This window comes from Caretta caretta, chromosome 7, assembly GCF_965140235.1.
Source record: "Caretta caretta isolate rCarCar2 chromosome 7, rCarCar1.hap1, whole genome shotgun sequence".
Lineage (NCBI taxonomy): Eukaryota > Metazoa > Chordata > Testudines > Cheloniidae > Caretta > Caretta caretta.
The window spans coordinates 2470828-2494601 of NC_134212.1; the positions used below are offsets into that span (position 1 = coordinate 2470828).

The 23774-nt window shown below is 45.5% G+C and overlaps 1 long non-coding RNA gene across 2 annotated transcripts in view; it reads right to left on the reverse strand.

Annotated features, from left to right (window-relative positions):
• Positions 1–10504: 10504 nt before the first annotated feature.
• The window catches only part of LOC125639419 (uncharacterized), a 33764-nt gene continuing 20494 nt past the window's right edge, over positions 10505–23774 (reverse strand). Inside the window, exons 2-5 of one of the 2 annotated variants that reach the window (XR_012669176.1) lie at positions 20426–20505; positions 17337–17443; positions 15636–15773; positions 10505–10635 (exon numbers count right to left, since the gene is read on the reverse strand). This is a non-coding gene — a long non-coding RNA (uncharacterized LOC125639419). Of the gene's footprint in view, positions 10636–12254; positions 15774–17336; positions 17444–20425; positions 20506–23774 lie in introns of those variants that run through there. The other variant, XR_007357489.2, reaches the window with a different exon arrangement.

Consider the following 23774-nt stretch of genomic DNA (forward strand, 5'->3'; position numbering starts at 1 on the left):
ATTCAGAAACACCCCACTTATTCTCCCATGATGTAAACTGATCAGATAACTCATGACCCCTTTTGAATACACAAAAATAATTCTGTAAAATCACATTCCTTAATTGTGTCAGTTGGACACACCAGGAACAAAATGGTTACCCAACTCCCTCAAAAACACATTTCCCAGAAGAATCCCGACCTGGGCTCAGAGTTCTCAACCATTTCGCGGACACAATCTCTTAACTGGTTTCCGCATCAACACACATCTGGGTCCTTCTTTTATAATTACGATCCTTATCCAATACAGTAAGTCCTTGCTTAATGTTGTAGTTATGTTCCTGAAAAATGTGACTTTAAGCAAAATGATGTTAAGCAAATCCAATTTCCCCATAAGAATTAATGTAAATGGGGGGGGGGGGGTTAGGTTCCAGGAAAAAATTTTCACCAGACAAAATATATATATATATAGAGAGAGAGAGAGAGTGACAAAGTTCCTCCTCTACCTTGGTAGGACTTGCGCTTATTGGCGAATTTGCTCGCCTTGGCGCTTCACGGCAGCCCTCAGTTTGGCCATTTTCGTGAACCCACAGTCCAGGTCAACTCCTCCTGTGTCTGACCAGCAGTTGGGAGGTTTGGGGGGAACCCGGGCCTGCCCTCTACTCCGGGTTCCAGCCCAGGGCCCTGTGGAATGCAGCTGTCTAGAGTGCCTTCTGGAACAGCTGTGCGACAGCTACGACTCCCTGGGCTACTTCCTCATGGCCTCCTCCCAACACCTTCTTTATCCTCACCATAGGACCTTCCTCCTGGTGTCTGATAATGCTTGTACTCCTCAGTCCTCCAACAGTATGCGTTCTCACTCTCAGCTCCTAGCGCCCCTTGCTCCCAGCTCCTTACACACGCACCATAAACTGAAGGGAGCTCCTTTTTAAACCCAGGTGCCCTGATTAGCCTGCCTTAATTGATTCTAGCAGCTTCTTGATTGGCTGCAGGTGTTCTAATCAGCCTGTCAGTCTTAATTGTCTCCAGAAGGTTCCTGGAACCTTCCCTGTTACCTTACCCAGGGAAAAGGGACCTACTTAACCCAGGGCTAATATATCTGCCTTCTATTACACTCCTGTAGCCATCCGGCCTGACCCTGTCACTATATATATATATGCACACACACACAGTATACGTTTTAAACAAACAATTTAATACTGGTACACAGCGATGATGATTGTGAAGCTTGGTTGAGGTGGTGGAGTCAGAGGGTGGAAGAGGGTGGGATGTTTCCCAGGGGATGCCTTACCGCTCAATGGTGAACTAGCACTCGACTGAGCCCCCAAGGGTTAACCCATTGTTGTTAATGTAGCCTCACACTCTACAAGGCAGCACGAACAGAGGGAGGGGAGACAGCATGGCAGACAGAGACGGAGACACACACCGTGTGTCTGTGAGAGAGAGATGCACATTGCCCCTTTAAGTACACTGACCGCACTCTAAGTACATTGCCTTTTTAAGTAGATCAGCAAGTTGAGACAGAAGCTGCTGCCAGGAAGCTCCCTCCATCCTAAGTCCTTTTGTGTCTCCGTCTCCCCCGCCCCCCCGCCTGCTCTGTGGAAATGGGGTAAGCAGGATGCAGGAGCAGGGAGAAACCCTGACATTAGCTCCCCTCTTCCCTCTGCACAGCAAGCAGGAGGCTCCTGGGAGCAGCTCCAAGGCAGAGGGCAGGAGCAGCACATGGCAGTGGGGGGATGGACAGCTGAACTGCTGGGTGGCTGCCGCACAGGGAACTTAGGGGAGCTGATGGCGGGCTGCCGGCCCACCCTGGTTCAAAGCCCCCACCAGCTCACTCCAACGGGCTGCTCTTCCTGCAAGCAGTGGACAAAGCAGGCTGCTGCCTAACAACGTTCTAAGGGAGCATTGCGCAACTTTAAACAAGCATGTTCCCTAATTGATCAGCAACGTAACAACGTTCACCGGGACGACTTTAAGTGAGGAGTTACTGTATATAATTGGCTTCCTGAATATTTACTCTCCTCAGAGAGGGCTCAATAAATAAAACTTTGACCAGCAAACCTCTATGCAAGTACCAGTCTGTCAAAGCATTCTTCTTTCCCCATGCTGTTGTCTGAGAGTCAAATCTGCACATTTCAGGATTTACCCCAGATCACATCAAGCTACATAAGTCAGTAGCTCATAAAAGGAGAAACAGCCTCCTGGTCTGTCACACAGTGACCACAATGTAGAGTGCATCCCTCAGAGAACCTCTTGCTAGTATTTCCTGACACATCTGATGAAGTGAGCTGTGGCTCACGAAAGCTCATGCTCAAATAAATTGGTTAGTCTCTAAGGTGCCACAAGTACTCCTTTTCTTTTTGACCCCTTAGGGTTCTGTGTGGGTACAGCGCTCTGTCAGTGTCTTGTTGGAATTGGATCTAACTGCACCATCATGGCATTAGAGTGTGAAAATCTGTTTGCTTTGTCAAAGCCTAAGCAAATATTCTTGCAGAATGCCCCTGTGTTTCTTGTCATGTCCCCCTCCTGTGAGGGAGTAGCACTTCTGCAGACAGTTCCAGTGACTAATGGTGAGGTGGACACTTGGGTTTTCTTGGAGCAGCTATTAGACAAAGGCTTTTGTATATGTTTTAATACATTTTTAAAATCTTTAAGGACTCCATGGAAACCCAGCTTTCAGTCTCTTGAATCATGTCTCTCTAGAGCAACTAATGCAGCACAGCACACACAATACGATGATGATGCAGCTGGTGTCAAAGCACTAACATAAAATCTTGTTAGAAATGGCAAAAATTGCAATACTCCAGTCCTTATATGCACATTTAATCCTTTGCATGGCCCAGGGAGCTCTCATTACTACTTTGCCATATTGTTTTTATTTATTAATACATGGCCAGGTTAGGGGTCTCTTGTTCCATTGAAGATTTTTCCTACCTCCCACCAGCAGTGATGTCATTAACCTGAGCAAATCCCCTGTGGAACAAAATAAGTTGTGTATAGCACCTTCTTATTTGGATTTATTATTATATTGCAGTGATTCCTAGGAGCCTGCTCATGAACCAGGACCCTGTTGTGCTAGGCACTGTACAAACACAGAACAAAAAGATGGTTCCAGCCACAAAGAACTTACACTCTGAGTATAAAACCAAAGACCCCATTGGAAATGTAATAGATGGGCAAGCTGACAACGGCAGGATGGGCGTAGGCCTTGGAAGTGAAGACAAGTTGTTTGATGTAATGGAGGAGGGATGCAAAGAGACAGGTGACATGGCCAAAGCGACAAGCCAGGAGAATGCTCTTTATAGTAGTGCTTTGAACGGCTATGTTTGCATTTGCCAAGGCTAGAGAAGAGGAGTCATCTTAACGTTAAGCAATATATTCACTAAAATATAATAGCAACAGAGCTAGCTCACATTTATGGTCTCTGAAACGTGCTCTGGGTACAGTAGGTGGCTGTCCTAACTAGTGATGGTCTAAGCCCCGGAATTTGATGTAGATTTGGTACACTCCCAAGTTCATGGGGGCTCTGTCCGGCATACCAGTTGAGACCAATGTGAAGGACCACTAGCAGAACATGCATCCAGATCTGGGGTTAGCTTCTGACTCTCTCACCTCAGCGGAGTGGCGTATGAATCCAAATATTCCTTAGTGGAAACCTTAGCTCCATTTATGTAAAATTTTAAGCAGAGCCAAAATCATGAGAACAGAAACACTGCTGCCAACAGAAAACGTGACAAGTTTTTCACAAAGTCATATTTGTGGGAAGTTTATCCCGCCCCTTCTTTATTTTTTTGGTGCAAATGTAAAAGAAATTAATCCTGTGGTGACATATAATTTGTCCTCATTAGCAGAAAACAGAATTTATTTGTGCTGAAAGGTGATTTATAAGACTTAAACAGTCCATCTCAAAATTTCAGCAACCACTGAAACCATTTCAGCAACTGATTGAGCATTGTTGACTTGACAGCAAAAGTAACCGTAACTTGCACTTAATGGATGCTTTTATGCAGTATGCACAGTCCTCCAAGAGTCCTTATTGCCAACTATTTAATGCTGTACTGAACATTTGAGTTTGATGGAGGTTGAAACAGTCAGGATTATGCTTTAATTTGAAATTTTAAAGGGCGGGGTAGGGGGAGCAGATGCTATTGTTTCATATGGAGTAGAGCCCAGCATAACGTGCTACTCTAAAATATTGCAAGCCAACCTGATGTTGGGCTTTGAATGCTGTACAAAAGTGTGCCTGCCTATTCTCTTTGTTCACATACTCCTCTGATTGCACATATTGATTCCTTGCTGTAAGGGTAAAAAAAACACAGGAAAATAATCAGCTGTTTCTTACATCAGTCACTGGAAACTTGAGCAAGGCACTTGCTTCACAGTTACTGGATAGCTAGTGTATGACATTGTGCTTGAGGGTGACCGATGTTGTTAGTGCCAGAGACTGTAGAATGGACATTAGTTTAAAGGAGAGTGCTAATTCAGAGCACTCGACACATCTTTGCATGGACAATTCATCTGTCTGGTATCCAGGAACTTGAATTATTTCCTAATTATTACATATTATAGGCAGCTGGTCTGTCTGCCCAGCTGAGGAAGGATGAATACCACACCCACAGACTGTTCAGGCCCTTTCTTCAGGGCACCCTTTATTGGCTGCACTGCCAATCTTCAGCAACCCCTCCCCCGCCCCCCAAAAAAACAAACAAAACACAGTCTGATGTAAACCCAACAGCTAACTTGCCCCTGCCCCTGGGGTTCTATGTTACAGCCTCCCTGCTCCTGGCAGCTCTTCTCCCGATCCCCCTTCAGGTCATCTGCCAGGGAGTCCCTCTGCTCCAGGGCTGGCCATATGAGCCAACCCACTTCCTGTAGCTCCTTCCAGCTGAGCTCTTTCCACCTTCATAGGAATGAGGTGCTCCTCAGGCATTCACCTGACCCTTCTCCAGCTGGGTCCGACTGTTCTCCCTCCCCGCCCCGACCCAAATGCCTAACCTTAAAGGGTCTCTGCCTCAAAAAAGGGCCTATCCTTAAAGGGGCAGTTTGCCCAGCCGCTCCCCTCCTCTCTGGGCACATCTACACTGCAAAAAAAAACCCACCGCGCAGAGTCTTACGGCCTAAGACAATTGACTGACTCGAGTTCGAGGGGCTCGAGCTGCGGGGCTAAACATAGCAGTGTAGACGTTACCCACACGGGCTGGAGCCTGGGCTCAGAGACCCTCCCCGTCACTGGGTGTATGAGCCCTGGTTTCTCAAGTGTCCAGCCTGCAGGACAGATTGCCAGGTACATCACTCCAACTTCTGATGTTGCTCTTTCACCAAAGAAAGAGGTCTGCTCCTTATCCGCTTATTTTCACTGCCAAGGTCTAATCTTCACCAAGCAATCAGATCACAGCTTTAGTTCAAGCTATTTTATAATGCTGCTCTACATCTCTTGTAAACCCGTGCGCTGTGTATATCTGCATATTATTTTACATCACAAGTGCCCCAGCTGCAAGTCTCGCCATATATCTTCCTATAGCTCAATGCGATCCAATTTCTGAACAGAGATGAGCTCTGGACTCGAGAGCTGTGGATGGCTTCCATGAGGTACATGGTTATGAGAAGCCAGTGGAAGACGCCTGTGATTGTAACCCACAAACCTCCTGGCTGCGGTGCTCTGTCTCTGCTAGTGGCACCGCGACCACTTAGAGAGATTAATGAGTCTGCTCTACAGCCTGAGCCAACAGCCTCATGGCTTTTAGCTTTTGCATTTAGATCCTGAGGTCCCAGGTTCGATCCCGCCTGCTTTCCTGCTTCAGCCCTCTGGCCCTGCTCTCTGGCTTAGGGAAGACAGCAAACCCCCTTTGCTGCTCTCCTTTCCATCAGCCTTTCCCAAGAAACATCTTCTGCTTCTTTCTGGGGCCTGCCACTGGTCCCTGGCAGCTTTCTCCTGCCCCTGACTCCCACTCCGGCAGCTCTAACACACCAGGAGTCTTTCACTGGGGCTCTCCCCCAGCTCTGCCTCTCCTTTACCCTCGATAGCCCCAGGTGCTGTCCCTCCCTCTGAACCGGGCAAGCTGGTACCGGAGCCAGTCACCCTGAGGCAGTGGCATTGCACTTTCGGAGACCTGTTGCCTGGGTTTTCTGGTAGAGCTGGGCTGGGAATTTTCCATGGTGTCAAGGTTCCTCCCCCACTCTGAACTCTAGGGTACAGATGTGGGGACCTGCATGAAAAACCTCCTAAGCTTATCTTTACCAGCTTAGGTCAAAACTTCCCCAAGGTACAAAATATTCCACCCGTTGTCCTTGGACTGGCCGCTACCACCACCAAACTAATACTGGTTACTGGGGAAGAGCTGTTTGGACGCGTCCTTCCCCCCAAAATACTTCCCAAAACCTTGCACCCCACTTCCTGGACAAGGTTTGGTAAAAAGCCTCACCAATTTGCCTAGGTGACTACAGACCCAGACCCTTGGATCTGAGAACAATGAAAAAGCATTCAGTTTTTTACAAGAAGACTTTTAATAAAAAATAGAAGTAAATAGAAATAAAGAAATCCCCCCTGTAAAATCAGGATGGTAGATATCTTACAGGGTAATTAGATTCAAAAACATAGAGAACCCCTCTAGGCAAAACCTTAAGTTACAAAAAAAGATACACAGACAGAAATAGTTATTCTATTCAGCACAATTCTTTTCTCAGCCATTTAAAGAAATCATAATCTAACACATACCTAGCTAGATTACTTACTAAAAGTTCTAAGATTCCATTCCTGGTCTATCCCCGGCAAAGACCCAGCATACAGACAGACACAGACCCTTTGTTTCTCTCCGTCCTCCCAGCTTCTGAAAATATCTTGTCTCCTCATTGGTCATTTTGGTCAAGTGCCAGCGAGGTTACCTTTAGCTTCTTAACCCTTTACAGGTGAGAGGAGCTTTCCCCTGGCCAGGAGGGATTTCAAAGGGGTTTACCCTTCCCTTTATATTTATGACACATGGAAAAGATTTTTTTTTTTAATGGAAAATATGATTTCAGCCAAATTGAAATTTTCCTGTGAGAACTTTGTTTTGCAGAAATTTTTAAATACTGTTGCGGGGAAAATCTCAACGATATTTTTTTGTTTTGGGCTGATGGGACCCAAACCAAAATATTTCTGATTTTTGAACAGAACCAAAACGTTTAGTTTTGAGTCAATTCAGCATTAAGTTGCAGCTCTGTATGGTGCCACAGTGAACTATAACGTCCATGAGGCAGTCCCATTCTTTCCTATGGATGGGTTCCTTGTGCAGACTACATCTCCCACGAGGCATCCAAGTCTCCTCCTCTCTGACTGCACTGCCTGTATACATTCTGTAGTATATATGTTCTTTCCTCGGCTGGCCGTGCAGTGAGGGCAGGGTTCTTCTGATTCCAGTTGAGAGAGATCGATTGACTTCAGTAGAATTACTTGAGGAATAAGGTGCATATGGGGGCAGAATTGGACCCTTCACATTTAATTACCAATGATTGAGTGCAGGTGGGGCCCCTCTGCTGAGGGATAGCCTATTTCAGAGCTTTGTAGGTTGGCTTCCTGTTGGAGGAGGTAAGTGATGCAGAGTCTGAGTATATTCTTAGTGCAACTTGTTCTATTTACATGCATACACCAGTCCTGGAACAGAGGTGCTCACAAACAGCACACCCCAATTCCCTCTTACAGGGCTTTCAGCCTAAACACTAGCTCCTCAGTGTTACTCTGCCCCAAGAATGGACTCTAGTTACAGAGATTAAAGCAGAGAGCAAACTCTTCTGCTGTTTTCAACAGCTGCTTCAAAAAGAAACTTCATCGTAAAACTAACACAGTGTTTCTTCAAAACTGACCAGTGGCTGCATGCCAAGAAAACTGAAACTATGCACATCGGCACCACCTGGTGATGTCTGCCATAATGCAGCTGTAGTTGAAGGGTGTTTTTCTCCTTCAATACTAACACCCTCTGTTGCAACACTCAGCTATGCCATGTCTTAGCACCCACACTGTGTACACATATTGTGATAAAACCCTCCCTCCCCTCACTGGCTGTTTCTCATGTAGATGAAGGGGTACACCATGGGTAATGTAAAATTATGCTAAATGGCAATTTTAGGGCACAGTAGATTCATTTAAGTTCAGCTTCTTGCAAGTGCACACATAGTCCCCTGAATTATGCCAAGAAGTGATGTTGTTCATGCCCTCTCTTAAGACAGACATATTTTCTGCTATTTCTAGTGCAGATGTGTACCAAAATTAATTAGAACTACAATTCTAAAAGCGAGTGACTTGTCTGTTAGGTGCCAGTGTTCTTGGGTTGCTTCCAGCTTTAGATTTCCCTGCTGAATTTTGGCATTTAGACAAGTTTGCTGATCCAAGAACATCATCAAAGAAGCCTAGAAGTGGCTCCACTATAGGCTGTCATGAGACAGGCACCCTGTGGAAGTTACTGAATGCCATTAAAACTCTCAGCAGCTTGAAACAGCAGCTCCCACACTGCCTATCGATGACTTAAAACAATGGTCTGTATTATGGGCCAGACTCTGCCTCACTCTTATTGACTCGTGTCTTCTCCTTAAGGGGTTCTGCTCATTTCACTGGGGCTGCGGGTACAGTAAGGTACTGCTCTATGTAAGGGCTGGAGAATGGGGCATGAAGTGCTCTGCTGCTCCAAAGAACTATCCTGGGATCGTGAGTAGTGAGTTAAAGGCAAAGTAACCACCCTAGAATGGCTGCTTAGTTGGCAAAGCAAGAGGTTTCCAAGACCATAGTGCCAGGCTTGGATACCATGGACACCTACTCCTGCATGGCATGGAAGAGCTTTCTGCACTACTGCAGGTGTGGACTTCTCCCTCGACTTCCTGTGCATGCACAGCTGCATGATCTGTAGGCACCTGCCTCACCCCTCACCCATCTCATGCTTTTGCCATGGTAAGGAAAGAAAGGGCTTAGAACGGCGGGCTGACAATGGGGATTGCAGTGGGCTGGCCGTCTTGCACCCCATCTTATTGCTCCAGCTCTGAAGGAATAACTGGGTTTATGAACCTGAGGCAGCTGGCAGGACAAGGAGTGGGGCTGCTCCTATAAATCTTCCCTCCAGCACCCTTGACTCTCCCACTTTTCTGCCACTGCAATGTTGGTTGTGGCCTGGCACAAATGATCGTGTCCGATCACGTCTGTGGAAGTCACTGCTGCCTAGTGCCTGTCCTAGCTGAGGTGTGCCAGCAGCAAAGGGATGTCTTCAATGGAACGTGGAGGAAGCAAAGGCCACTGGCATGTAGTGGACAGACCTTCCCTCCTACACATTTTCACAATGAAGGGAGGAAAAGATAGCACATTAGGTACAATGACACTGTACACATCCAAGACTAGACTGACTTTGGGGCCTCACTCCAACCTCCACCGGCGTGTGCACACCATTTTGCACCCTCTCTCCCCCTGCACACACTCCTTGGTGCACTACCCTGGGTACTCTCCTCTAAAAGATTCCAACCCCTGCATGTGCCCAGGACAGAACGTTCATATGCAGTCCTCACTGGAAGGATGGCACTGAGGGCCTGATCTAAGGCTCGCTCAAATCAATGGAGGATATTCACTGACTTCAATGGGTATTGGACGGGGCCTTGTAAGTTTGCCCCATCCAGAACTTTGCCTCCGAGACAGTCAGTTCAGGGAATGAAGCTTTGCTGTGAAGGAACACTGCCACTGACAAGCCTTGCAATCAGTCAGGCTTGGAATATAACGAAGCTGGTGGGACTTGTGCCCAGGAAGCTGTGGGCAGAATTGGCAAAACGTTCAAGTGTGCACATCCTAATTTACACCCCTAATTTACGCAGCCCCAGTGAAATGAATAAAAGTGGCTCTTTTTTAAAATCCATGGCGTGCAATGCCCACGTGACTTCAGTGGAAGCCCATTAGAGCTATGGGTACTTGAAGAGCTGGGAACCCAAACCTGGATTTAGGTTTTTACACCCAAGTTTGAAAATGGTAGGCTTAAGCCTCTAGAATAGCTTGGTTTTAAGTAGAAAAGAAGTCTTAAAGTAACTGCAGAGATAACTTAGCCCTCTTGTACCCCCCCCGCCATGAGCCCATTCTCATTGAAAGAATCATAAACATAAAAAGATGCATCGCTGTGTTTCCATTTCCTGCCCGAGCTCTGTGGTCCGCTTCTTTGTTTCCAAGTGAGGGGAAAGGGATGTTGACAGGAATGTAAATGAAGCTGGACATGCACTTCACAAAAGGTGACAGCAAAGGAAAACCAATGGTTTTGTTTTATCAGAAGACCCACATTTCCCATCCTTGAGCATAACATTCAAAGCACTCTCACTTGCAGGGCCATTTTCTCAAAGTATGTTCTCTATTGGTCAGTTTGCGTTGCTTTAAAAAATTTTTTTTTGTGGCAAATGCTGGTTGCTACAACGCTGCAGCAATAAGATCTAGCTGAAATCCAAGCTCCTAGAGTCAGCTTTCAGAAACAACAACGATCCAGACTGGCTCTGGATGGCAGCAGTGCCATAGAACAGAGCATGTTTTCCTTAATACAGAGAGTGTGATGCAAACTGAGGTGGAAAGTGACTGCAGAAATACCTGATAAAACTGCAGAGGTATCTGAAGAAGTCCCTTCCATGGCAAGGCTGCTGTAGGCTTTGGTCTGACAAAGACTCAGTAATCCTAGATGTAAACAGAGGATTTTATCACCTAATTGTGGAGAACAATCCCTGGCATCTCCACCTGCTTGACTTCTATTGCAGTTAATATTGTAAAATACTTGTTAAATCTCTTAAAGGAGCAGAATGCGGCTATGGAGGGCATTCATTCTTTATATGGATTTAACAGCACAACACATATGCTAACAAACTTAAACAAAGGCTTTGTTTAAGTTTGTTAGCATATGTATTGTGCTGTTGAGTTGGTCAGGAGTCCTCAAGAGGGGAGAGGTGGGGGAGACGGAAGGTGTTGAAACAGTGTTTTTGAGTCTGTTTCTCCCCATTGGTCTGAATTATCGATGACATTCATACTGCATCACATCAAGTCCAAATCATTAGAGGAATGCCTCTGTTTGTACTGATCAGACAATGTTTGGATTCTGATGTCAGCCCAGTTCTACAGCCTGACAGGAATCAGGTGTTGTCCCCAGTGTACAGAGAATTCTTCTCTGCAGCCAAGCTAACGTGCATTTTGTTACCTGGAACTGGAACAGCAAAACCAAGGAAACAAATGCCTCCTTTTCCAGCTTTGTGGGTGAGAAAACTATAAGTGAAGATTATAATGCCAGACACTGACGACCTTAAACCAGCTGCCTCAGGAATCTGCCAAGAACTTTGCAGAAAATATGTTCCTCATCTTAGCAACGGAGCTAAGACTTACCACACATCTGCCCACCTTTATTCGAATGAAGCTCCTTCTGATCTGACAGCTTGGGCATTGTCAGTTTCATCCAGAACAATTTACAAACTTGGAATCTAATCCTGTAAACCCTTAATCATTTGATCCGTCCCATTGAAGACAATGAGACTATTTGCATGGCTATGGACCACTGTAGTCAGTGAGGGTATACTGGCTGGCACACATTCAGGTTAATGGGCTTCAGGGTTCCTTTGCAGTTAACTTTTTAATGTTCATAAACCTGGTATATGCTGAGGTGGTTTGAAGCTGTCAAGGTTCCTCCCCCACTCTGAACTCTAGGGTACAGATGTGGGGACCTGCATGAAAAACCTCCTAAGCTTATCTTTACCAGCTTAGGTCAAAACTTCCCCAAGGTATAAAATATTCCACCCGTTGTCCTTGGACTGGCCGCTACCACCACCAAACTAATACTGGTTACTGGGGAAGAGCTGTTTGGACGCGTCCTTCCCCCCAAAATACTTCCCAAAACCTTGCACCCCACTTCCTGGACAAAGTTTGGTAAAAGCCTCACCAATTTGCCTAGGTGACTACAGACCCAGACCCTTGGATCTTAAGAACAATGAACAATCCTCCCAACTCTTGCACCCCCCCCTTTCCTGGGAAATGTTGGATAAAAAGCCTCACCAATTTGCATAGGTGACCACAGACCCAAACCCTTGGATCTGAGAACAATGAAAAAGCATTCAGTTTCTTACAAGAAGACTTTTAATAAAAATAGAAGTAAATAGAAATAAAGAAATCCCCCCTGTAAAATCAGGATGGTAGATATCTTACAGGGTAATTAGATTCAAAAACATAGAGAACCCCTCTAGGCAAAACCTTAAGTTACAAAAAAGATACACAGACAGAAATAGTTATTCTATTCAGCACAATTCTTTTCTCAGCCATTTAAAGAAATCATAATCTAACACATACCTAGCTAGATTACTTACTAAAAGTTCTAAGACTCCATTCCTGGTCTATCCCCGACAAAGAAGACTACAGACAGACAGACAGACACTTTGTTTCTCTCCCTCCTCCCAGCTTTTGAAAGTATCTTGTCTCCTCATTGGTCATTTTGGTCAGGTGCCAGCGAGGTTACCTTTAGCTTCTTAACCCTTTACAGGTGAGAGGAGCTTTCCCCTGGCCAGGAGGGATTTCAAGGGGGTTTACCCTTCCCTTTATATTTATGACAGAAGCATAACACAGGTTTTTAGATTTGCAAATCTGTGAACCTCTGCCTCGTTGAGATTTTATTATTTCTTTTCTTTTTTCTTTCTTTTTTTTTTGTTGCTGGTCATAATGGGGGAGGGTATGTATGTGTCTTGTAACACGCTTCTGAACACCAGCTGGAAGGAATTTAGGCTAAACAGAGTCCTGTCACTCATGCCATCTCTGCTGTTACGTAACCGATAACAAAACTCCAGTGGGGCACGGTGCTGGCACACAGGGTCTCAGATTTTTCATGTGGTGTGATCTTTTCCCCCCCAGAATCTTTTGGGAATTGTCATGTACAGGAAATAGCTGGTACTTATGATTATGCTTTTTCTATGCATGTATCACAAGGTATTTAGCCAGCACATGAAAGGACAAGTCAAGTTGAGTGGCCCATTAAGGAACACTTAGCTCACAAGGGACCGTGGAAAATGCCTGTCTACACCTAATGGACTTTTTGTGAACGTTCTAACAAGACTATGGGTGGGGGTGATGGACATGTAACTTGCTCATGTGACTCCAAACACCATCTTTCACAATGAGACCAGATTTCCCTTTACTTGGCAGAAGCTAAAAGGCCCTGGTCTGGAAACATCTCCGTTTGGCCTCTTTCCTGCTCTGGCCTCTGGACTATGAACATCTACTAATGGGAGCATCCTAACTAAGGGACTGAGGGCTTTAAGGTAATCTGGAGCCTTCATATTTCCTTGGTCCTTTGCAGATGGATTTATGAGTCGGATATGGTACAGAGACTGTTCTAGCCTCAGTGATTGCTGATTTCTCCCTTGCAGTGAACAAAGATCAGATGTCTGCTGACTGTCTCACATGAGTCAGCAGCCTTTGATACCTGTGGTATAAGCAACATAGCCCTTGCTTAAGTGGTTTTGTTATTTCCTCGCCAAGTGTCAAAGCCTGTTCCCATTGAACTCAAAAACAAAACTCCTTTTGATCTCAATGGGAACAGGATTTGGCTCCAAGAGATCAGAGAATGTGATTTTGATCAATTGCTTATCTGTCCAGAGACAGTTCTCATGCATGTTCTACCTGGCTGATTTTGATTGCCCCTCCTGTATGTCATGCTGAGGAAAATAATAAAACAATTTGGGCTGTAGTTCTATCAAGATGTACATGTCACACACCGTTCTATGCCTCTTTTCCACCAAACCCAGATGGTGCAGCATCTTTGCTTTCCTGGCGGAGAGCGATATTTAGATAAAGGCAAGCTGGAAGAATCTTAGTTTGGACGTAAGGGAGGTATTGATAGTGTGTTAAGGGAAAGTGGGGTGATTGTCCTTCCTATCCTTCTTTCATTTAAGAAGTTTTCAATTTGGGGTGCTGGAAGGAGTCTTCAATGACTCCTGGAAGTACAGGTGGCACCAGGGGCCCAAAGCATCATTTTACAACTGCATCTGTTTAACGGATACAGTTGTAAAATTTTAGACAGGTAAGGGGGGGTGTTGAAGGGGACAGGGAGAGTGTGGGGGCCTTGGGCTGGGGTCACGTGCTCCCCCTTGTGTCCCCCCATGAGAGCAGTACCGGCAAGAAACGATTGCTACTTGCACCACTGCTGTTGACCCACTCTCTGAGCAGCAGTTGGAGCCCCACGTAGACCTACTGATGTTCTCCTGACTCCTGGGGACAGCTGCAGCTTGTTCACTCCACCTGCAGTATAAGGGGCTCTCTAGGGAGTGGGGACTAGGGATGGATGGAAACCCGAGAAACAGCTACACTCAGGCCGAGAGTTGTTAAGTTACCATAAAGGCAAACACCAGGAAGAGGGGTGAGTTTGGACCATGGATCAGGGGTCTGCAAACTCTGTGCAGGATGGGGACAGAGGGAGAGCTTGTTCACCACACAGAAAACTCCCTGGACACTACAAGGGAAAAGCTGCATTCTTTTTTATTGCTCAGCAATGCCTGTCTGTAATAGCTGGAGCAAACTGCTCTGGTTTGAAGAAAGAGCTATTGAAATTTGATGTAACAATCTCCCTCAGTAATACTGACATGAATCCAAGTGCACAGGGCTCCTTGGGAGCTGTAAAACCTTCAAAATGACCTCAAATAGCTTTTCTGCACATTTGTCTGAGATCTGGGAACTTCCAGGGTTAGAGGCAGGTGCTGTGTATTTCAATAGGAAGCTGAGAATCTCCCCTTCTCAGAATTCTTGAGCTCCCTTGCCCTGCAGTTGTGAGAGCAACTTTAAACTTACCACTGGGCTATCATTAATGTCATGCACTGTATTGGATTTGTGTCATGTAAGGTATCTTTGGAAAACTAACATCACACTGATCATTCATATTCCTGCGTGGTGTATGTATGGTAAACGCTCAATGGACCATACCAATGTGGGAGTAAAATGTGTTCCCCAGACTTACATGGGAAGGGGGGAAACGGGTTTCTCCCAGACAAATGATGAGCCAACGCCTCCAGCCAAGATTCATCAGGGTCCTTTGGCAATCCTATGGCAAGTGGTCATTCCTTTGCAATAGAGTGGGCAGGAACAGATCAATTAGGGGTATGGAACAACTTCCGTATGAGGAGAGATTAATAAGACTGGGACTTTTCTGCTTGGAAAAGAGACGACTAAGGGGGATATGGTAGAGGTCTGTAAAATCATGAGTGGTGTAGAGAAAGGAAATAAAGAAGTGTTATTTACTCCATCTCATAGCACAAGAACTAGGGGTCACTAAATGAAATTAATAGGCATCAGGTTTAAAATGAACCAAAGGAAGTATTTCTTCACACAAAACACCGTCAACCTGTGGAACTCTTGCCAGAGGGTGTTGTGAAGGTCAAGATCATAACAAGGTTTAAAAAAAAAATAGATAAGTTCATAGGAGATAAGGTCCATCAATGGCTATTAGCCTGGATGGGAAGTGATGCAAAACCATGCTCTGAAGTGTCCTCTTTTTGCCAGAAGCTGGGAATGGACGACAGGGGATGGATCACGTGAGGATTATCTGTTCTGTTCATTCCCTCTGGGACACCTGGCATCAGCCACTGTCAGAAGACCAGATACTGGGCTAGATGGATCTTTGGTCTGACCCAGTACAGCTGTTCTTATGTACTTACCAATTTGCATTATAGCAAACACCAGCAGGAGGAGAAACCAGCTTCTCCATCAGACTCAGTATCTCCTTCCTCACAGTTTGAATGAACTTTATTTTGGGGGCTAACCTTCAGAAGAATCCATTTCAGATGTTCACTGGACTGTAAAGGAGGAGCAAAGGGAAAGTAAAACAAGTTTATTTACTTACAAAGAGGTTTTAAGTGAGATCATTTATAAGGGATAAAGATTGAAATTATTACAAATAAAAGTTAAACAGGCTTTCTAAAGCTAAAGACTTTACAAGCTATTGCCTAGGTACCAGTTAGGATTCAGACCCCTGGGGGGACACTGCTATTTACCTCTCTCCATTCTGACAACTGACCGTATATTCCTACCCTGTGTTTCCTATCTTTTAAACAGTTACCAATCCATGAGAGGACCTTCCCTCTTATCCCATGACCAGACCACTTCATTATTTACCTCTCCCTCTATTTTTGTGTCCTGCAAACTTTATCAGAGTTTTTGTTTTCTCCCAGGAAGCTGATAAAAGATGTTAAATAGCGTAGGGTCAAGAATAGATTCCTACAGGTCCCCATTAGAAACACAGCTGTTTGATGATGATTCTGTTTACAACTACATTTTGAGACCTATGTTAGGTAGCTTTTAATCCCTTTAACATGTGCCATATTAAGTTTGTTTCTAGTTTTTTTTAAATCAAAATGTCATGCAGTATTAAGGCAAATACCGTACAGAAGTCTATGTATATTACATCAGCTCTATTAACTTTATCAACCAAATTTGTAACCTCAGTGGGGAAAAAAGATATCAAGTTAGTTTGACAGAATCCATTTTCCATAACCCATGTTGACTGGCATTAATTATATTACTCTCCTTTAATTAACATTGTTTGCTTTTTCTCTTAGCTGTAATGAGGGTAACTCCTGTTAGCCAGAGGGGTGTATTGGCAATTCACCCTTTCAATCTTATTTTGTCACACAGCATATTTAGCAAAATTGGTGGGGCAGAAAAAGGAATCTTTCAATAGACAGGGTTAAAGGGGGCATTACTGGAAGAGTCAGGACAGAAATTAAAAACAGAGCTTGCCTGCAGATTGGCATCTTGATACTCAACCTCCAGCTCCAAGATACAGAGACTACACAAAATAATCCCATTGCATTTAAAAACAGCAAATGAGAAGATGTTTGGGAGGCAAAACTTTACTGAAATTAACATAAAGCCTCTTTTATCAGCAAGTGTAATCCTCAGTAGGAAAAGAATCCAAAATTTATTTAAAATCTCTGAATGACCAGCCTCTCTAATGTGAAGCAAGGATCCAAGTAAACGAATGATTTGCTTAAAAAATTCTGACTAATCTTGGGAACATTAAAATTAATGTAAACTTGTGATCTCAAGTTCTATCCACTTTAGATCTGGTTTCAGTAAGTAGATATAATTTGGAATGGGACCTGCAGCTGGCTTATATGCAAATACTCAGGGAACACAGCCCAGTGTTTTAATCAGGGAGTATTTAGGGAGGTCTGCTGCACCATTTTGTGTATAATCCATAAATACATTTTAAGTGAATTAAAATAGAAACAAATCCTATTTCAGAAGGGCAAAGAGCAACTGCGGAAACATTTTAAACAGGCCATTTTTCCTAAGCAAACAGTATTAAATTATAATAGATTCTGGTTACATCTGCTAATATTTTGAAAGTTACAAACCTTTGTTCTGACATGCCTGTGACTTTCCAAAACATCCCCCTTTTGTGTTGAAAATTTCCATATTGGGTTCTATAGGCTTTTGTTTACTTTGCAGAATCACTTCAGCACTGTAAGTTGTGGGAGAGAGGAAAACAAGTGAACTTTTCCCACTTAAACAACGATCTAGCCACTTTTTTAAAAACAACGCCCCCCACCACAACGAAAGGGCTACAGCAAAAATGCCTGTTGAAATGTGGCAAAGATACAGGCCCGCAATGGGTAAAGGGTCAGAGCAACATCATGGGATTCTAAAAGCCCCATAACCAACCAGAGAAGGTTCCTCCAGTCCCCCATAAGGCTGTCTTCCAAGGGCCGCCTTTCAAGTCTTGGTGTAGCAGATTTGCAGGGGAGTGGAGGGGCATGGTGGAGCAGAGCCCCTGTGCTGTCGAGTCTCCAGCAGGGTTGTGACCCATAAGGCAGCCTTATTGTAACTAGGCCCTAGGGTGTCGGCTGCCAAACAGCCCAGGGTCGGGAGGGTGCAAAGGAGACATAGTCATACCTTTGCCAAGGCTGTGAGTTCTGTGCTGAGCCTCGGACGGGCATATAGCATACCTTGTGTTATAGAACATGGTACCATTAACATTCAGGGTTTGTAAAAGGTGCCAGATCAACAGCCTGATGGGACATAACATTCACTGTCTGCAGCCTGGCTAGCTGGGGCAATGCCAGTTTGCTGACAACATCCAGTGACCAATTATATCACTGCTAAACCAAGCTACAGTATAGTACTTGTACGAAAATCTGGGTCACGCTGAAATTGCTGTGATAAAAATGGAGATCAGCTGTATCAAAAACCTTGGGTAGATCAATAAATAAAGCTCCATAAAGCTCTCTGGCTTGTACCTAGAGAAATCCCAATATTCCCAATGCACAGAGCTCTACTACTATAGATACCCTGAATGAGGTTCTAAATCCAGAATTAAAAGCAGTAATTTCCGTGGTGTATGCATCGACTCTGGGGGCGTGATGTGAGTGGTGTCTGCATCGGTCATTCTTCGGAACATTTGCACAGGTGTGTGAGATTGGCTGGTAATTGTTCAGATTGCACAGTTTACCTAATTGAACTCAAGGAGTGGCGTGTGCAGCTTTGCTGAACGATGAGAAGGCGTGTGTTTAATAATGTCAGAGAGGAAAAGCACGTAGAAGAATGAGCTACAGTATTGGAACACCTGCCACACGATCCGTTTAAGAGCTGGAGGTTTTTCAGTATTGTCTCCTTTCTGAAACTTCATTATTTCCTTCCCAGTAAATTACCTAGAGTAATATTCTGGAAGATTTTAGCTGACTCTAATGTAGAGATTGGAGTCAAGTAATAAGTTATGAACTCATAATCGTAGGCGGTCAGACAGAACTGTTTATCATACACAATTCATAATCCTGTTCTTGTGGTACTTTTGCATTACCGACTTTTACTTCCCAGAGAGAGTGAGGCCTGTGACTAATCACTGTTATGGAGAAATTAGAAGCAAACGCACACGGTTCATTATTCTGTGGTTTCCTAAAATCAGCTGAGAGTGATAAAGACTCTGAGGTAAAATCCTGCCTCCACTGAAGTCAACAGCACGACTCCTATTCACTTTAGTGGGGGGCAGGATTTCACCCAGGAGTCCAAATCCTCCATCCTTTGTGTGGTGCATTTTCCCCCTCTGTGTCTGATCCACAGAGTCTGTGACTCTGTTAGTCCCAGCAATGGAGCCTGGCTCTTTAGCACAAGCTGTCGAGTCTCTGAGGAGGTTCCTGGGCAAGCCACCATTCCTGTGCTGCTACACTGGAAACTGAGCTGGGATCTCTAACCGACCCCACCCTCCGGATCGGGCACGCACTGACCAGCGGCTCCACTTGCCCACCCAAATCTCCCACGCCTGTGCAGAAGTATTGGGGTTGAATGAGAAACGTCAAACTGAGCCTCGATATAAGAAGCTAGATTGTTCCGTGGTTTAATCATTAATACTGACTTTCCCCCTAGGGCCTCAAGTTAAAATCTTGGCTTAAAGGTCAAGTGCAGGCAGGAAAGCACCCTGCCTGATCTGTCGCAGCCCTAGAACATGGAGCACAGTGACTGCTGCATTGCAGGGAAATAGGAGGGAGGCCCAAGTACACGTTTGTGACTGCTAAGCTCCTTGAGTGGCAGGGATTGCAGCAGATGGTGACAGAAAATGGGTGACTGGTAAATTCAATAAATGGACTGGGGAGATATGTGAAATATGATTGTATGGGTCACTTAATGGTGCAGTTCCCCAGATTCCCCTGGCCAGCGGCTTGGCAGGGAGGCAATTAATCGAATGAGATGGACAAGGATCTATGTTACCACACCTTCCCCAGCTAGGCATCAGCAAGTACATGCGACAACTACATTGCTTGTGATTGGCAGGGATTGTAGTGAAAAGTGACATGCTCCCTGGCCAGAGGCCCACCATGGAGGCAATTAAACAAGATGTGCAAGGATACATGACAGCACCTGTTGCAAATAGCACTGCGTGTGCACGATTAATGGCCACAGCGAATGGGAGAGGAGACAGTTGAATGTCAAGTCTTCTAAAGAGCCTGTAAATCTGGGTTGTGACTTTCTCTGCCAGTCAGAAAGGAACCCTGGTATTTTTAAAGCAGGGATGCCTACACATTCTCAGATATAATGCTGTTTTTGTGCAAAAGAGGCCAGGAAAAGATCTTCAGTGTCTTAAAATGTCCTGGGCCTGTTGATCTTCTGCATGCCTGAGTGCATGCTCTCAAGTGGTTGAAGACCAGAGCCCCAATTTAATCTAAGGCCCCCGGACTAATCCCAAATACTAAATATGTATCACACTCACAAATATGTGCGATACCAGCCTTCAGATCACATAATATGTGAGCCTGAAAATGGATAATCCGCCACCGACAGCTGATGTAATTTGACAGTGTTCTAAGATGTGACACGTTGGTCCAGTCCAAATGAGTGCTGAGCTGAAAACCGTCTCCACCAACCTAGTGACAGACTGCGCCTTGCGTGGGAAGCGATCTCATGACCAAAGGGCCTCAAGAACGGCAGCGATGAATTCCCCCTTCAGACATACCTGGCTCATTGGCTCGTTTGCTGGGATATCGTTTCTCACAGAGTGTTTTCCCCTTGTGATGCGCTGGGCTTGAAGGTGAACTGTGAAGAGATGAAAAGTAATTTTTTAAAGGATAAAAGCTATTAAAATTCAATTTAAGATGCCTTGCAGTTCAGACTCTTCCCCCCAGGCTCCTCAGACACCAGGAACTGAGCAAGACTCAATGCACACGATGCGATGGTAGCTCAGCTGTTTGTCCGCTGTCCTAGCCAGGCACCAACCCTTGCCAGCTTGGGGGACAGTCCCCAGGCCCTTCCGCAGAGGAGGGCTGCAGTCCTCTGCTCCTGTCCAGAAGCAGTTCCTCTAGGCTGCCGTGGCAGGACTGACCCATGACTCAGCTGCCTGCAGTCCACTCTCTACTGCCCCTGCTGCTGTGACAGGACCTACCTCCCTGTGCATGCTGATCCTGCACTTATTCCCCAGCCCAGCTGCGTCCCGTCTCGCTCTCCCTTGCCATTAAAAACAGCCTCTGATCTACTGAAAGCTCCTCTGCTACCGGGCCCCGATATTTTTAAATGTTGCTGCTCAAGTCCCACCAACAGAGAAGTGGAGGCCCGGTTCTGTGGCTTCCAACAGAGTCTGGGGCAAAACTCCTGTTGATTTCAGTGGGTCAGGGTTGGGCCCATGGCTGAGGAGGCAGCTGGTGCTCGTGTCTGAAAGAGGAGAATTGTGAGTATCTGAGAACACCGGAGCTGGAGGGATCGCTATGTGAGGAAGGAGAAAAGGTGAAAATCTGATCGCTCGCTGGTGCAAGTGATGACTAAGGGAGATGCTCACAATTGAGATGTAATTCCAGGGGGTAAACCACAGGGGTGAGGGATGCCCATGACGAAACAATGTTAATAGGAGTTGTGGGAGGAAACGGAGAAGATTGATCCAGGAAGACTATCAGCAATATTTTTCAGCGGGGCGGTCTGATATACTGGTGGCGGTGTGGAGTTCCCCAGAGATGTGGCAGAAGGCTCCATTTGTTGTCTGGACTGGACAAAGCAGATGAAATATATTCTAAGGAAAAATCCCGCACTGGCAGGGAATATAGATGGCTTATCTCTAATGTCCATGGGCTCAATCCTTTTCCCAGTAAAGTGAATGGGAATGTTGCCATTGGCTTCCATTGAAGTCCATTGGGCCCCGTGTTTCTGAAAGTCTGTGCGCTTTTCGGTTTATACCGTCGAATTGGGAAAAGGCATTGTTTGGAATCTTTCATACGTGCCTGTAAAGAATAACGGGCTTACTTCACGGAAGCCTCCACTGATCAGTGCATGGTCAGTCAGCAAGGCAATGGAATATTTCAACTGAGGAAAAAACCAGTATTTTTATTCTTAACACTAAAGTTAACTCTGAATGAAGTTTGTTTTTGAACTTTTAAGAACTTTCCCAGAGTCTGGGGAATGCTTTCCTTGGGATGACCGTGCTGAACGGTGTTTACAGACTTCTGGGTATTTCACATTCCCTTCCGTGGCAGGCAGAGCTCATAGTACTGCTACCGTCACTTCATTATTGTTACAGACACTTATGATGGTCTGTGTTACAGCAGTGTGAGTGCCTCCAGCCACGGTCAGGGTCCCATCGTGCTGCACAGACTGTCCCAGTCTCAGGGAACTCCTGGTCTAGGACTATGACAGGACAATATCATCTCCCTTCTCTCTTTCCGACTCAGAGAATGAGTCTGTGTCACACAGAACGGCCCCTTCCTGTGGTCTCCTGCTCTGTCTGGGACATGTGTTATTTTTTTTACTCTCTGCCAAGGTAGGGTATTTTTAGAAATGGTGGCACTAAATTTGCCTGCTACAGCAGAAGCACTCCGAGTGTGATTGCTTCTCCCCTGCGTCTCTTTGCTGGGGTCTCTGGCACAACTCCCAACAGGGGTTTCTAGGTCACAGTGGGTATAAGATGGAGGGCGATAGGAACAAGGTGGGAGAAGGAGATGCTCCTGCTCTATGCACAGATTCACCTTCCTGTTGCTCATAATTGTTAGCCAGGAGGCACTGGTTTCTCTGGCACTGCTCACTTTCTCCCCCAGCTCATTCCTCGTTTGCCCCTTTCTCACGTTGTAAGACTTCTTCCCTGTCTCTACAGGGCTCTGTAGATTTGTGGCGTCCTCTCCCCTTGGATCGCCAGGATCTGCATGGCTTGGGGGCCTTACCCCTTCCAGATTCAACAGCCTTCCAACCCCCTTCCCCTCGAGGGCACAGAAACGCACCCACTGAGCATCCCTGCCTCTCCTCCACTCTGTCAGGAGACGTCATAGATCCATGCTGGTGTCCCTTAGGGTAACATCTTTCCCTTGTCCCCATCCAAATGGGGGATGGATTTGCTCAAGATATGCAGGGAAACATACATTATCTCTTGGCATTTACATCTCTGCCAGCCTGTCTAATCAGTCACCGAGCAGGTCCTGTCGGCAGGTTCGCCTGAGCTGAGTGCCTTGTTTTGATTCAGCTCTAAGCCAATGATTGCACTGTTACCTTTTATAAGGGGGGGTTGAAATCTAGCTTGCTGATTGTTTCTCTGGGTCTATCATGTACTTGCTTTCTGATAACTAACTGAAAAGCTTAAATCAACTCATTCGATCAGGATTTTGTCACAATGGGCTAGGTAACTTCAGCCTATTTCTGACAATTTCAAAAAAGACTTATATTTTTCTTCCTGGTGCTCATGTTGGAACTTTCCCCTTGAAAGGTCTCCCTGGTATGAAAGCGAGTGCTGGTTCCAGTCTGGAGAAGACTCCTTTCAAGACCAGCTTGGTCCTCCTTGATCTTTGTGCTCCGGCACCTTCCATTTAGCTGGTAAGAAAAACTGCTGCTGGATGACTGAAATGCCCTGGGACCCTTTATTCAGGTATTCAGTACAGCTGCCACAAGGGTACTGTTTGCCACAGTCATCTGAGTATTTGCCATTCTTTGCACCAGGCAAAAGGCAAAGTTTCTCCCAATTTCCATAGAATTGCTAAACAAAAAAAAGGAATGTCCCTGGTCTTACAGTGTGTGCGAACCCTTCCCCGCTCTGCTGTAGCAGCGGGTTTTCATCTGTATGTCCTGCAGTGCTCTTATTCCAAACCTCAGCACCTTGCTGATCTGAGGTACAGACAATGCACTTTCCCTTCATGGACCGAAGTTTCGTGTGGTATCAGCTACCTTCTTCCAGCTGTTGATGAAAGTGTAGGAGACTTTCCTTTCTTTAAAAAGAAAAGGAGGACTTGGGGCACCTTAGAGACTAACCAATTTATTTGAGCATGAGCTTTCGTGAGCTACAGCTCACTGCATCCGATGCATATGAAGTGAGCTGTAGCTCATGAAAGCTCATGCTC